Here is a 12,807-nt window from a genome sequence, read left to right on the forward strand (position 1 = left end):
TGCTCTCAATCTGTCCTCATAATCTATGTTCCATAATCCCAATTTAATCTTTGTAACTCTTCCTTACACCCTTACCTTCTTTATCCCCTTGAAAGCTAGGAGACCAAATCTGCATGAGAGGCAATTCGTTATCCTTACATACCAAGGTTCATTTCAACATTGCATATATCCTCTGAGTTGTATTTGCAAATTTCAAATTGCTGTCCACTGAGATTTCCAATGGTATATTATATTATCCAGAGTTATGCTACAAGAAACTGATGAGGTGAGGCTGGCATTAACTGCCCAAATTTGCAGCCTATTCAAATTATTATCAGTAACTATTTTTGCATAATCAGCAAAGTTGAAACCTCTTATTAGATCTTTCCTAATGTCATTAATGTATAGCTTGAACAACAATAGTCCAAGGACTGATCCCTGGACTACACTATTGGTCACCTTAAATCTGAAGGCTTCACACCCACCACGTACCACATTCATACTTATCAACCATTAGCGAAGTCAAGGGTTTATGTTTCAAACCCCATGTTCTCCAATTGATACAACCCTTTTCTGCTGTACCCTCAAAAGCCTTAACAAATTCCAAAAGTATCATGGTGTGTATCCATTCCTCTTGTCTTAGTGGTAATATTATTATAAAATGTGAGCAAGTTGCTAAAAAAAATGTACCTTCTTTTATAAACCTGTATTGTTCTTTGCATAGTATAACTTATCTGTCAGCTCATTTTTATATATAAATTCTGACCAACTTCTTCACCACCACACACCAGAGACACTGATAGATCAGGAGTTGACATAGATTTTTGCACCACTTTTCTACAATGGGGTTATCATACATTCTTTCTATTCCTGTGGTATCTTTCCTGAGCTGAGACTCATGTTATATAAACATATCAGCAGCCTAGCCGGTTTAGCTGAACATGCCTTTAGCATCATGTGCTGATATTTCATCTGTTCTTATTACCAAATTCTTACCCAGGTTATGCAACAGCTCTTCATCCTCATTCTTCTCTATACACCCAATGTAGTAATAGTAGCACTGTGCACCATGTTACACGCACCTGGATAATATGGCTTTGTAAAGTGAGCACTCATTAATTGAACAGTCTCCTCAGCTTCTTAAGAGTTCCACCTGCATTCAGTAAAGTTATTCTTCCACATTCATCTTTCTTTTACTTGCAGAATAACAATAAACTTCTTTTGGATTGCCTTTAGCCCACCTGCATTGGGCAGTTTCTTTTCATGCTCCGATTTAGTATGATACTCATGTTTTCTGACCTCTGCTTCATATATTTTGTAAACACTCTCACTCTTATTGTCACAATACTCCATCCATCCATTTCACTCCCACCCTATTTGATCTTTGAACCCTAGGGATATATTCAGATTCTCCTTCATTTCAGCGCATTTTCAAATTCCCATGCATTGCTGATATCTTTCCCATTCAGTAACTGATACCGTGTTGTATCAGATAGTATTCTCCTGATTGGTCATAATTTCCAGCTTTGTAGTTTAACATGTTACCCTTCCTAAATGTTGATTGAGAAAGATGTAAGAATTCAGTATTTTCTGCTTCATTCTTATCATAGATTTCTCTTTTATCCATCCATGGTCACCATCCATGTTTGGATAATTAGTCATCCATAATGATCACTCATTTAGTATCCATCATGATAATTTGGCAATGCATTTTATTGTACCCAACTAAAGTTATCAACCGTGCACCACCATCATATATTTCATCCTATTAACCAGACCTCAAATTCTTTGTTCTTGATGCTTGTGGCATTTGTGTATATATTTAAAATTACCACTTGGCCTTTTCTTTACTTAGATATGCAGTCTACATCATGAAAATTATGGAAACAACTACTGCATTAGAGTAAAACTTTAGTTTAATATAAACCAAAATAAATGCTCGACATTTCGGCCTTCACATTAAGGGCATCATCTGGAGTATACACATATATACAAAGAAACAAACTGCAGTACAATCTACACATTGTGCTCAAGTTGCTAAAAGTATGCATATAGATTACAACAAACCAATATGGAAGAAGTTGATAAAAGCTGAAAATTGCTTAGTCTTAAAGTTGGAAAACTAAGTTGGCTGAATGTGTGCCATCCAAATTTTTCGGATTTTTATGCCACCATGATTGGTAAGATTAGGGTGGTTAATCAAAATTTCAAATCATCTTCATTTTTTATGTATTAGGCCTAGTGGCCAGTTACGGAGCTGTCCTTAGCCCTTCCAAACTGTACCCATCCTGAGGATAAGGTGGTTAGCCCTATGCCTCTCAGTGTGTCCTATGTCTGTAGATGCATGATCCATGTGCTCATGGGGCCGAGTTTGCCTGTTCTGGGAGATGAAAAATCCGAGTTTCTGGGTGAAAAAAAAACCTTATCTCCGTATAAGACCAGATAACTCACCTTTCATTGAAAGAGACCAGATAAAGGTTCGTCACATCACTGACGGGAATCAAACCTAGGTCTTTCCGACCAAAGGGCTTCATCTATACTGACTGAGCTAAGGTGAAAATTTTGCATGTTTCTTTAAATTTCCATTCATACCAGGTTTTTGTGTGATGTAAACAAGTACTTTTCTAATCAACTTGGTGTACGGTGTTAAGAGCATGATCTGAGAGGCCTGCTTCTCCAAAACTGTTAAATTTAATGTGTCGATTGTGTTCTTTTTTATGAATAGGGATTGGACATCCAGTTTCCTCAATATACAGTAAGTTACAGGTGTAGTAGATGCAATAAACTCTAGGGGTGTGCCAATGGGGGGGGGGGGGGGTTCTTGGAAGAGTTGAATATGTTTTTTAATTTTAAAGGTGGTTTAAAAGTGGATTAAAGTTATAATGGTGTAGAATTCTATTAATTTTTTCTGATTACCCTTTAATGTATGGGATAGCAATGGTTTTACTTCATATTATTTTTTTGATGAAGTTTTATGAAGAACTTTATGAATAGTATTTTTTGCTATAGCCATTATTTATAAATGTATTGCTAATAATTTTTAGTTCTTGTTTAAGAACTTGTTCATTAGAGCAATTGTTATAGCTCTGTTTTTGATTATATTAATGACTCCAAGTTTTTGTGAAGGGTGGTGATAAGAATTAGCATGTATATATTGACTGGTATGTGTAGGCTTGCATAAACAGTGAAGGATAGACTACCTGAGGGAAGTTGTGTGACCGGTGTATCCAGGAATAGAAGCAAGTTCTGATTTTCAATTTCATTAGTAAATTGTATGCGCTCATGTTGTTTGTTCAGGTGGCTAAGGAATGTGTTTAACGTTTGGCAGCCATGTGGCCAGATAACGAAAACATCGTCAAAGTATCTAAGCCAAACTTTAGGTTTTAAAGTAAAGGAATCTAGAGCACGTTGCTCAAAAGCTTCCATATAAAAGTTAGCAAGTGCATGGGGGGCGGGGGGGGGGATAGTGGTGAGCCTGTCGCTGTACCTTCTTTTTGTAGGTAAAAATTATTTTGCCACATGAATGAAGTAACTGGAATGTAGTACGTGGACAAAGACAGCTGTAATGTTGGGTGAAAATTTCTTCTGTACGAGAAGAATCATATCATTGATTGGGAAATTTGTGTAAAGGGCAGAAACATCAAAACTGACTAATAAATCATCTTTGCCGAGTGCTATGTTTTTAATTTTGTTTATGAAGTGTTGTGTTCTGTTATGGGAGGGGGAATGACCTACAAACTCTTTTGAGTGTTGCTGCTAGTTTCTTGGGTAGGTGATAATTAGGACTGTATTCCCTCAACTATCAGCTAAAGTGGAATGTTGTTTGTGTCCCTTGGGAACACCATATATTCTGGGAGAATGGGGTATTAGTTTTTTAAACAGTGTCTGATGGCCAAGGAGTGACAGACTTAAGTAATTTCACAGTTTTTTCTTTATCCTGTTTGTGGGATTATAGTTCACAAATTGATAGGTGTTGTTATCAGAGACTAGTTGATTCATCTGATGAACGTAAGTTGATCAGTCAAGGATGACGATGGCATTACCTTCCTCTGATTTTGTTATAATTATATCCCGATTAGCTTTTAATGACTTGATTGCTGCTAGTTTCTATTTTTGTAAGATTGCTATATGTGGTTTTCTTTGTATTCAAATCATTGCTGGTTTCTAAACGAATTTTATAGAATTCTACACCATTATAATCTTAATGCCACTTTTAAACCACCTCTAAAATTAAAAAACATATTCAACTCCTCTAAGGATCCTCTCCCCTTTTTAAAACGATGTCGGGATTCAAGAGTGATACCAAACTGCGTTAAAATGAAGATCAATTTCCATTCCAAAAAAGCACTTCGTGTATATAACCATGCCAGCCAGGCATTACTCCGCGAGCAAATCGCCTCTACACATGCTACCCTCGCAGTGACGAACGCCGCCATTGGCTCCTTACATGCTCTCCACCGTTCTTAACCCTGAACTTTGGTCGATTCTCTCTCTGGCATTTCGGAAACTTCCGCACAGAGAGAATTCCAAAAAATAAAAAATAAACACATCAAGAAATATAGCAACCTTGTGAAAAACAAACCACAACCACAAATTCAACCGCTCCAGACAGTAATAAACCTCTCTTCCAAAAGGCTCAACGACGATGCCGTCAGCGCCCTTTGCCGAAGGAAGTGCCGGTGCTTGACGTAATGGTGAACATCGAACGAGGAATCGGTCGCTTACCGTCGGAGATAGCTAACAACATCAGACTTGATGTAGCCAACATCCTCGCGCATTCTTCGCCGCCAAAAAGTAATTTATCAAATGCCCAACGCACGGCTCTCCTGAAACTACGTAAAGAAAAAAGTATCGCGGATAAGGGTAATGCTACAGTCGTTCTTAATACCAGTGAATATAATTGTAAAATGAACATTATCCTCCGCGATCGCGCTACCTACATCCCGCTAGAACACGACCCCACAAAAACACAAGTTAAGAAACTAAAAATTTTACTCAAAAAAGTATCTTCCTGGTCCCCTGATGTCACGAAAAAACTTAAACCTTTCCGCTCCCCCCCCCCTCCCCCCCCCCCCCGAATATACGGGTTACCAAAAATCCACAAACCCAATTCCCCACTCAGGCCTATAGTAGATGCTACCAATGCACCTTGCTATAGACTATCTAAACAGCTGGCCAACTCTCTGATCCCCCTCACCGGAAGGTCCCCTTCCTATATAAAAAACTCGACCCACTTTAAAGCCCTCACAGAAAATTTAACCTTGAAGAAGACAGACATATTGGTAAGCTTTGATATCTCCTCTTTGTTTACCAATATTCCCTTAATTGACACTTTATCTCTCTTAGAAAACGTTTTTCCCTCTGACATCTTAGATCTCTTTTCCTTTGCCATTAACTCTGGGTATTTCTCTTGGAACAACAAAATCTACAAGCAGATAGAGGGAACTGCCATGGGTTCCCCCCTCTCACCCCCCTTGCCAATTTCTATATGGAAGATTTCGAAAAACGAGCCATAGACTCAGTCTCACTCAAACCTTCTATCTGGCTAAGATATGTAGATGATGTGTTCTCTATTTGGCCTCATGGCCCAGACACGTTAGACTCCTTCCTCAGTCATCTCAATAGTCTACATCCAAGAATCCAGTTCACTATGGAAAAGGAAAAGAACAATTGTTTACCCTTCCTAGACACCTTAGTCACATGCCTGCCTAATGATACACTTACCTTCACCGTATACAGAAAACCCACACACACAGGCAGATACATTCACAAACTCTCCCACCACCACCCCTCTCAACAATATGGCATTATTAAAACTCTTACCAAGAGAGCCCACAATCTTTGTTCCAGTGGAACCGCCCTCACTACTGAGCTTAACCACATACACAGTACTTTCCTCTCCAATGGCTACAGCGATCACAGTATCAAAAAAATAATCAACTCCTCCCCCATTCCCCATCCTTCTCGTCAACAAGAATTTAAAAATGCCATCACCATACCCTACATCCGTGGCACATCCGAAAAAATAGCCAAGATACTAAAACAGTACAATCTACACACAGCATATAAGCCCCACCGCAAACTGGCTACCCTTATCCGTTCTACGAAAGATCAGCTCCCTCCTCTCTCTCTGCCTGAAGTTTACAAAGTACCCTGTTCCTGTAAGCTGGCGTACTTTGGACAGACAGGCAGATCAGCATCCATCCGTCTAGAGGAACACAAGTCTTACATCTTCAAACACAACTATGGCCATTCAGGCTTGGCTGACCATGTTTTGGACACCACCCACAGGGTATCATGGAAGAAAACCACCATGCTCCACCACAGCAAATTCAAGAAAGAGAGACTTTTCTTAGAAGCAGCAGCAGCTCTCAAAAACCAACCAAATCTCAGTAAATATGGTTGCATTAAGCTTCTGAAGATTTGGGAAACACTCATCACCAGAGTTCCCACCTTACATTCCAGGCCACCTACTACTGCCCTTAGAGGGCGCTCTACCTAGATAGGACTTTAGTGTCACCCACGTGGTTGGGCTTAGTATTGTTTGTTATTTGTGTATATGTTACATTAATTGTTTTTGTAATCCCCGTAGATGTCCTAGTGACTAGGACGAAATATAGGAAGTATTAAATTCTATTTTAATTCTTTTTGATTGTTGTAAAAAATCCATTAAGCCTCCAACATGAGATCCTCTCCCCATTGGCACAACCTGGAGTTTATTGCATCTTCTGCACCTTTAAGTTACCATATATTGGAGAAACTGGACATACAATCCCTATCTCTAAAAAAAGACTATTAAAATCTGCCATATTTCTACAAAACAATTGCAATCTGAATCTTTTGAATCAAATTGTTTCTTTTAATTCAGCTATTGACTTTGGAGTGAAAAAAAGAGTGTCTGCAATTTTGCTAAATCTAATTTGATCTACCATTATTTTTCTATTTTTACTGTTGCTTCAGATACTTATTTTGCTAATTAAATGTTTTGTTTAATGTTCTAGTTACTTAGATCTGCCTGTCCAGAGGCGTTAGGTAGCAGCCCTACCACTGGACTTACCCAGCGACAGGTTAGTAACCTGCCCTGGGGAAATTCAAAATACTTTCAAGTTTCATGCAAAGAAAAGCCGGACGGACTGTCAGGGAAAAGACCACAACCCAGGAAACAGTAAACGAAATTGGAAAAAGGAACACATAATGAAGATTGCAACATGGAATGTGAGAAGCATTGCACACAAAGAAGAAGAACTTGATAAACAACTAAACCAAGCTAACATAAAGATATGTATAGTAACAGAAACAAAGAAAAAACAAAGGTACAAAAGAAACAAACAACTATATACAAATCTACAGTGGGGTAAAAAAAGAAGAAAGAGCAAAAGCATGTATAATGATTATGGTACATAAATCCCTAAAGAACAATATTGTATATTACAACTATTTGAATGAAAGACTAATAGAAATTAGACTCAAGACATTAAGAGGCCACATAACAATAATTGGTGCATATGCACCAGAAGAGGGAAAAGAAGAAGACAGTAATATATTTTATAAAGAATTACAGAATGCCATAGATAAAACAAACAAAACTGACTATTTACTGCTAGCAGGAGATTTAAATGCCAGAATAGGAAACAAAAAATACAAAACAAACATAGGTAAATTTGGCGAAGGTACATGTAATCAAAATGGTCGCAGATTGCGCGATTTTGTCATTTATAATAATATGAGAATAATGAATTCAATGTTTAAACACAAGGAAATACATAAATATACTTGGTCAGCCAGAGGATACAAATCAGTAATTGACTACGTTATCACAAATTTTAAATTAGCGGAGTTAATTTTAGACGTAAGAGCATATCGAGGCTTTGAATCAAACTCTGATCATTATATGGTATCAGCAAAAATTGGTTTTAAACCAAAGTGGCTAAAAACACATAGAATTGAAAATTCTTACCAGCCAAGCTACAAAATTTCTTCATTACAGAATCCTCAAATTAGACTACAATATCAAAAATGCACAAACTTAAAAACAGAAACCACACATGAATCGAGTGACATAGAAGATGAATGGGAAAATTTGAAACAAATTCTCACCAAAGCAGCAACAGAAACCTTAGGAATAAAGCACAAATGGATTAGAAAAAGAGGACTACGAGACTGGAACAAAGAAATAGAAAATATAATAAAACCAAAAAGGACAGTTACCAGAAATGGTTAAATTCCAAAACAATAGAAGCAGAAATAGAGTATAAAAGAAATAGTGCAATTGCAAAACGAGAAGTAAGGAAAAAACATAGAGAAAGATGGAACAATTTCGTAACAGAACTAGAAAAGGATTTATTTAAGCCACAACCCAAAACCTATAAAGTAATAAAATACATGAATAAAGAAATAAAAGAAAAGATAAAAATACAAACAATAGATTTATAAAAATGGGTGACCTATTTCCAAAATCTCTGGACAGATGAGAACAATGAATTAAAATTTTATAAGACAAAGAATGACCTAATAGAAAATATCACAATGTTGGAACTGAAAAATATAATAAAGAAGATGAAAAATAGGAAAACGCCAGGAGAAGACAATATAAATATAGAACTATACAAAAATGCAGGTGAAAAATTTAATGAAAGACTTTTGAAATTTTTTAATATGGTTTGGATGTCCGGAAAAACCCCTAACTCTTGGAAAAAAGCACTGGTCATCCCAATCTATAAAAAAGGAAATAAAGACAATTGCAATAATTATAGGGGAATTAGCCTGCTGAATACAGGATATAAAATATATGCAGGAATATTAAAAGAGAAACTAAGCAGCATTGTAGAAAACAAATTACTAGAAGAACAAAATGGCTTCCGAAAAGGCCGATCCTGCATAGATCCAATTTTTACTTTAAAATTATTAATAGAAAAGAGAAGAGAATTTCAAAAAGAAACACATGTGGCATTTATTGATTATGAAAAAGCTTTTGACAAAATCAGTCGACAAAAATTGTTTAAAACATTAACCAATTTAAACATACCAAACCAACTTTTACAATCTATTCAAGAAATATATACAGGAAATAAAATAGCAGTTAAATTAGAACACACCTCAGAATGGAAAGATATATCAAGAGGAGTACGACAAGGATGTACCCTCTCGCCGCTGCTTTTCAATATATATATAAATGAAATATTAACAATCTGGAAACAGCATAACCCATTTGGTATACAAATGACCCCGCAAATGAAGATAGATACACTACTATTTGCAGATGATCAAATAGTATTAGCTACATCAGAAGATGACTTACAAAGATCATTAAATGATATCTGAAAGCAATATAATATGACAATATCCAAAGAAAAAACAAAAATAATGGCATTCAAAGGAGAAAACCCAATAAGAAGTAAAATAGTGATAGATAATAAAATACTAGAACAAATAAACACTTTCAGATACTTGGGATGTGATCTATCATACGAAGAAGAAAAAGACTAAAATATCAAACTTTGTCAAAGTAAATGGCATAATAAATAGTATATTTAAGCCATCCCTGGTACAAAAACACACTAGAATCAGACTATATAATGTCTTGTCAAAACCAACTCTGCTATACAGAAGCGAAACATGGACCATGAAAAGGAAAGAAGAAAAACGAATTCAAACAGCAGAAATGAAGTTCCTCAGAAAAACAGCTGGATATACCAAGTGGGACCACAAAACAAATGAAGAAATCTTACAATCCCTAAAAATCAAACCAATTAATTACTACATAAGACAGCATAAACAAAAATGGCTAGAACATATAAATCGAATGGACAACAGCAGACTACCAAAAATATTATACAGATACAAAATAAGTGGAAAAAGAAGAATCGGAAGACCAAGAAAGAGATGGCATGAGACCGGAACAGGCCACATGGCCTATATTCCATGATAGGAAGAAGAAGAAGATGTTCTGTTTAAATAGACATACACCAAGTTATCTCTATGTTAAATTCTTCTTAATTTCTCCCAAAAAGTTATTCTGTGTTTTCCATATCCTTTCTTTCATAGTTACTCGGTGATCAGCATTCATTCATTTTATTAAATTATGGAGGAAACTAATGTGTTATAGTAATAACTTCAATTTAATATAAACCAAAATATTAAACAAGTTATTATTATATAACGCAGTTATATAGTAATGCTATATTACTATACAACACATTAGTTATCTCCATAAATGTATTAAAATGAATGGTTCCATATTTTTCTTCAAACTTCTCATAATATCATTAACTGTTTTATTTCAAAAATCAACTTTTGATTTTGTTATTTTCATTAGTTAAATCTTTTAATTTATTCAGGATAACATATCAGTAACAAGGTAGACAAAGCCATCTGAAACTTGAATGGTGAAAAACAGTGGAATACATGACATTTGAACCGAAATACTAAAATGTGGGCTATATAAGTTTTGAATACACTTCATAATCAAGATAATTACAATAGAGCCTGTATTATACTTTGTTTTATTTCCCTTAATATATATGTATATATGGGGTGCTTAAGGGTCAAAGCTGTATAACTGAGAGGAGACCTCCACATAGCCTTTAAAGGAATGCGGAGAACCGACCAGGGCTTTTGACCTAATGTCCAATCTACACCTTTTGCTACACCTTTGCAACGAGTTGCCCTGGTGTTGTATCACCTTGCCCTAGTCCTGAAGATACTTTCAGGTGCAAACTTTGTTTGCTCACACTTGGATAAAGGATTAAACTAAATTTATTATACTAATGTCCAATCCTCACCTTCTCGTGGTGCACCCTGTTGGGTATCTACTTGGATACTGAACGAACGAGGATGGGCTGGCAATTTGGGATTTAGCTGACCAAATTGTATTGTTATTGGTTAAACCAAAATAAAAAATGATGGTACAACATGACAAAATTGCATGCCGGCTGGCGCATCGCCCGGGTAAACAAGGCCCCCATTGTTTTCGCCAGGGAACCAGGGTGAACAGCGAAAAGTCAGCTACTGGAACAAATCTGAAAACAAACCCCAACTCAACATCACCAGAATTAAAGTTCGGTACTATCAATGTAAGAAGCCTGAATGGCAAAGAAATGGAGCAAGCTGAGAAATTAGATAAGTACCAAATCGACATAATAGGGGTGACTGAAACAAAAAACCAAAACTGGTGAAATCTTTCTGAGCAATAAATACAAAATGTTATATTCAGGCAATGACAATCAAGGAAAAGAAGGAGTAGCCATAGTATTCAACACAAAATACGAGGCTAATCTTCTTGAATGGCAGTCAGTCTCAAGTAGAGTAATGTGGGCAAATATGAGAATGGGGAACTGGACAATGAGACTTATTTGTGCTTATGGTCCCACAGAAGGTTCTACTAAGGTAGAAGTGGAGGAATTTTTTGAGGCTTTAGAAAAAGCAATTGACACAATGAAAAAGGAAAAGTTGGTTCTTGTTGGGGATCTAAATAGCAGAGTAGGAAATGATTGTGAGACATACAAAAATATTTTTGGAAAATTTGGAGAAAAGAGCAAAGCTAATAATAATGGCAAATATCTGTTGGATTTCTGCTCAGGACATGGACTGGTTATTACTAACACCATATTCCAACATAAAAATGTGCACAAATTCACATGGAGAGAAGAGGCAAGGATTAAGAAAAGTCTCATTGACTATGTTATTGTTGATAGTGATGTTTTCTCCCTGGTGCAGGACACCAGAGTGTACAGAGGATTTGAAATTGGAAATGATCACTATTTAGTCTTGAGCAGGATAAAATTGAATTTCATATTGAAAAGAATAACATGTAAGAAAGTTTTAAAGCGAATAAAAGTTGAGCAGCTCTCAGATGTAAACTGTAGACTAAAATACAGAAAGATTATTGAAGAAAAAATGAAAGAGTTTGAGAACAGGAATCAAATCTTGGAGATTCAGTGGCAAACTGAAGAAAACATTGATTGATTCTGCCAGAGAGGCATCTGGTGAGGTCTGCAAGGATAAAGAAATCAGAACTCCCTGGTGGATGCAGGAAGTTAAAGAGGCAGTGAAGGAAAAGAAGAAAGCATATCAAAAGTTCCTGTCAAATAAGTCAGCTGGTGTTCTTAGAGAATATAGAGACAAATGCAAGAATGCTAAGCACTGTGTAAAACTAGCTAAACAAAAGTCATGGGAGTTCGGACTTTGGCAAGAATATAGAAAATAAATATCAAGAAGGTGGCAAAATATTCTGGCGGGTGTTGAAGAAGCTTAGGAATGGAGGAAAGAGTGCTGTAAAAGGAGTTAGAGATGATAAAGGTGACATGAAAACGCAAGAAAAAGATATCCTTGAAGTATGGAGTAATTACTTTGAAAAACTGCTAAATGAAACAAGCAGAGATGACAGCACAGTGGTAAAAAACACTGACCAGGCATGCAGTCAGGGATATAATCATAATTAAAATTCTGAATATTTTTACGTATTGTTTATGTTAAAATATTTATTAGTTTTGTTTTCATAACACGCATTGTCGGCACTTGCGATGTGCCCGTTATGGAATTGTTTTGTCCATGGTGATATGTAAAGAAGTTAAAAAATTGATGTACTTACTAGATTTGATCTTTGTATTGCTTAAAAGAATTTGATTGTGGTTTGAAATATTAAGTTTTGTGTTTTATGAAGACATTCTCTTGTCGCTAACGGATACAACATGTCAGCCATTTTACAGTACTTAGTTTCTGACTTTCGTGGAGTGCGCATGCTCGCAGAGAAGTTTTGATGAGTGATTGACAGCTGACAAGAAAGCGTCCGGTATCTGAGTAACGGCTGAAAACAAGAGAGTGTTCGGA

General features: G+C 36.2%; 1 protein-coding gene across 1 annotated transcript in view; it reads left to right on the top strand.

Annotated features, from left to right (window-relative positions):
• The window catches only part of eEF1gamma (elongation factor 1-gamma), a 223,886-nt gene that overhangs the window by 153,858 nt on the left and 57,221 nt on the right, over window positions 1-12,807 (top strand). The window lies entirely within an intron of this gene.

Source organism: Typopeltis vanoorti, chromosome 10 (genome assembly GCF_054136105.1).
Source record: "Typopeltis vanoorti isolate ZY-2024b chromosome 10, IOZ_Tvanoo_1.0, whole genome shotgun sequence".
Classification (NCBI taxonomy): domain Eukaryota; kingdom Metazoa; phylum Arthropoda; class Arachnida; order Uropygi; family Thelyphonidae; genus Typopeltis; species Typopeltis vanoorti.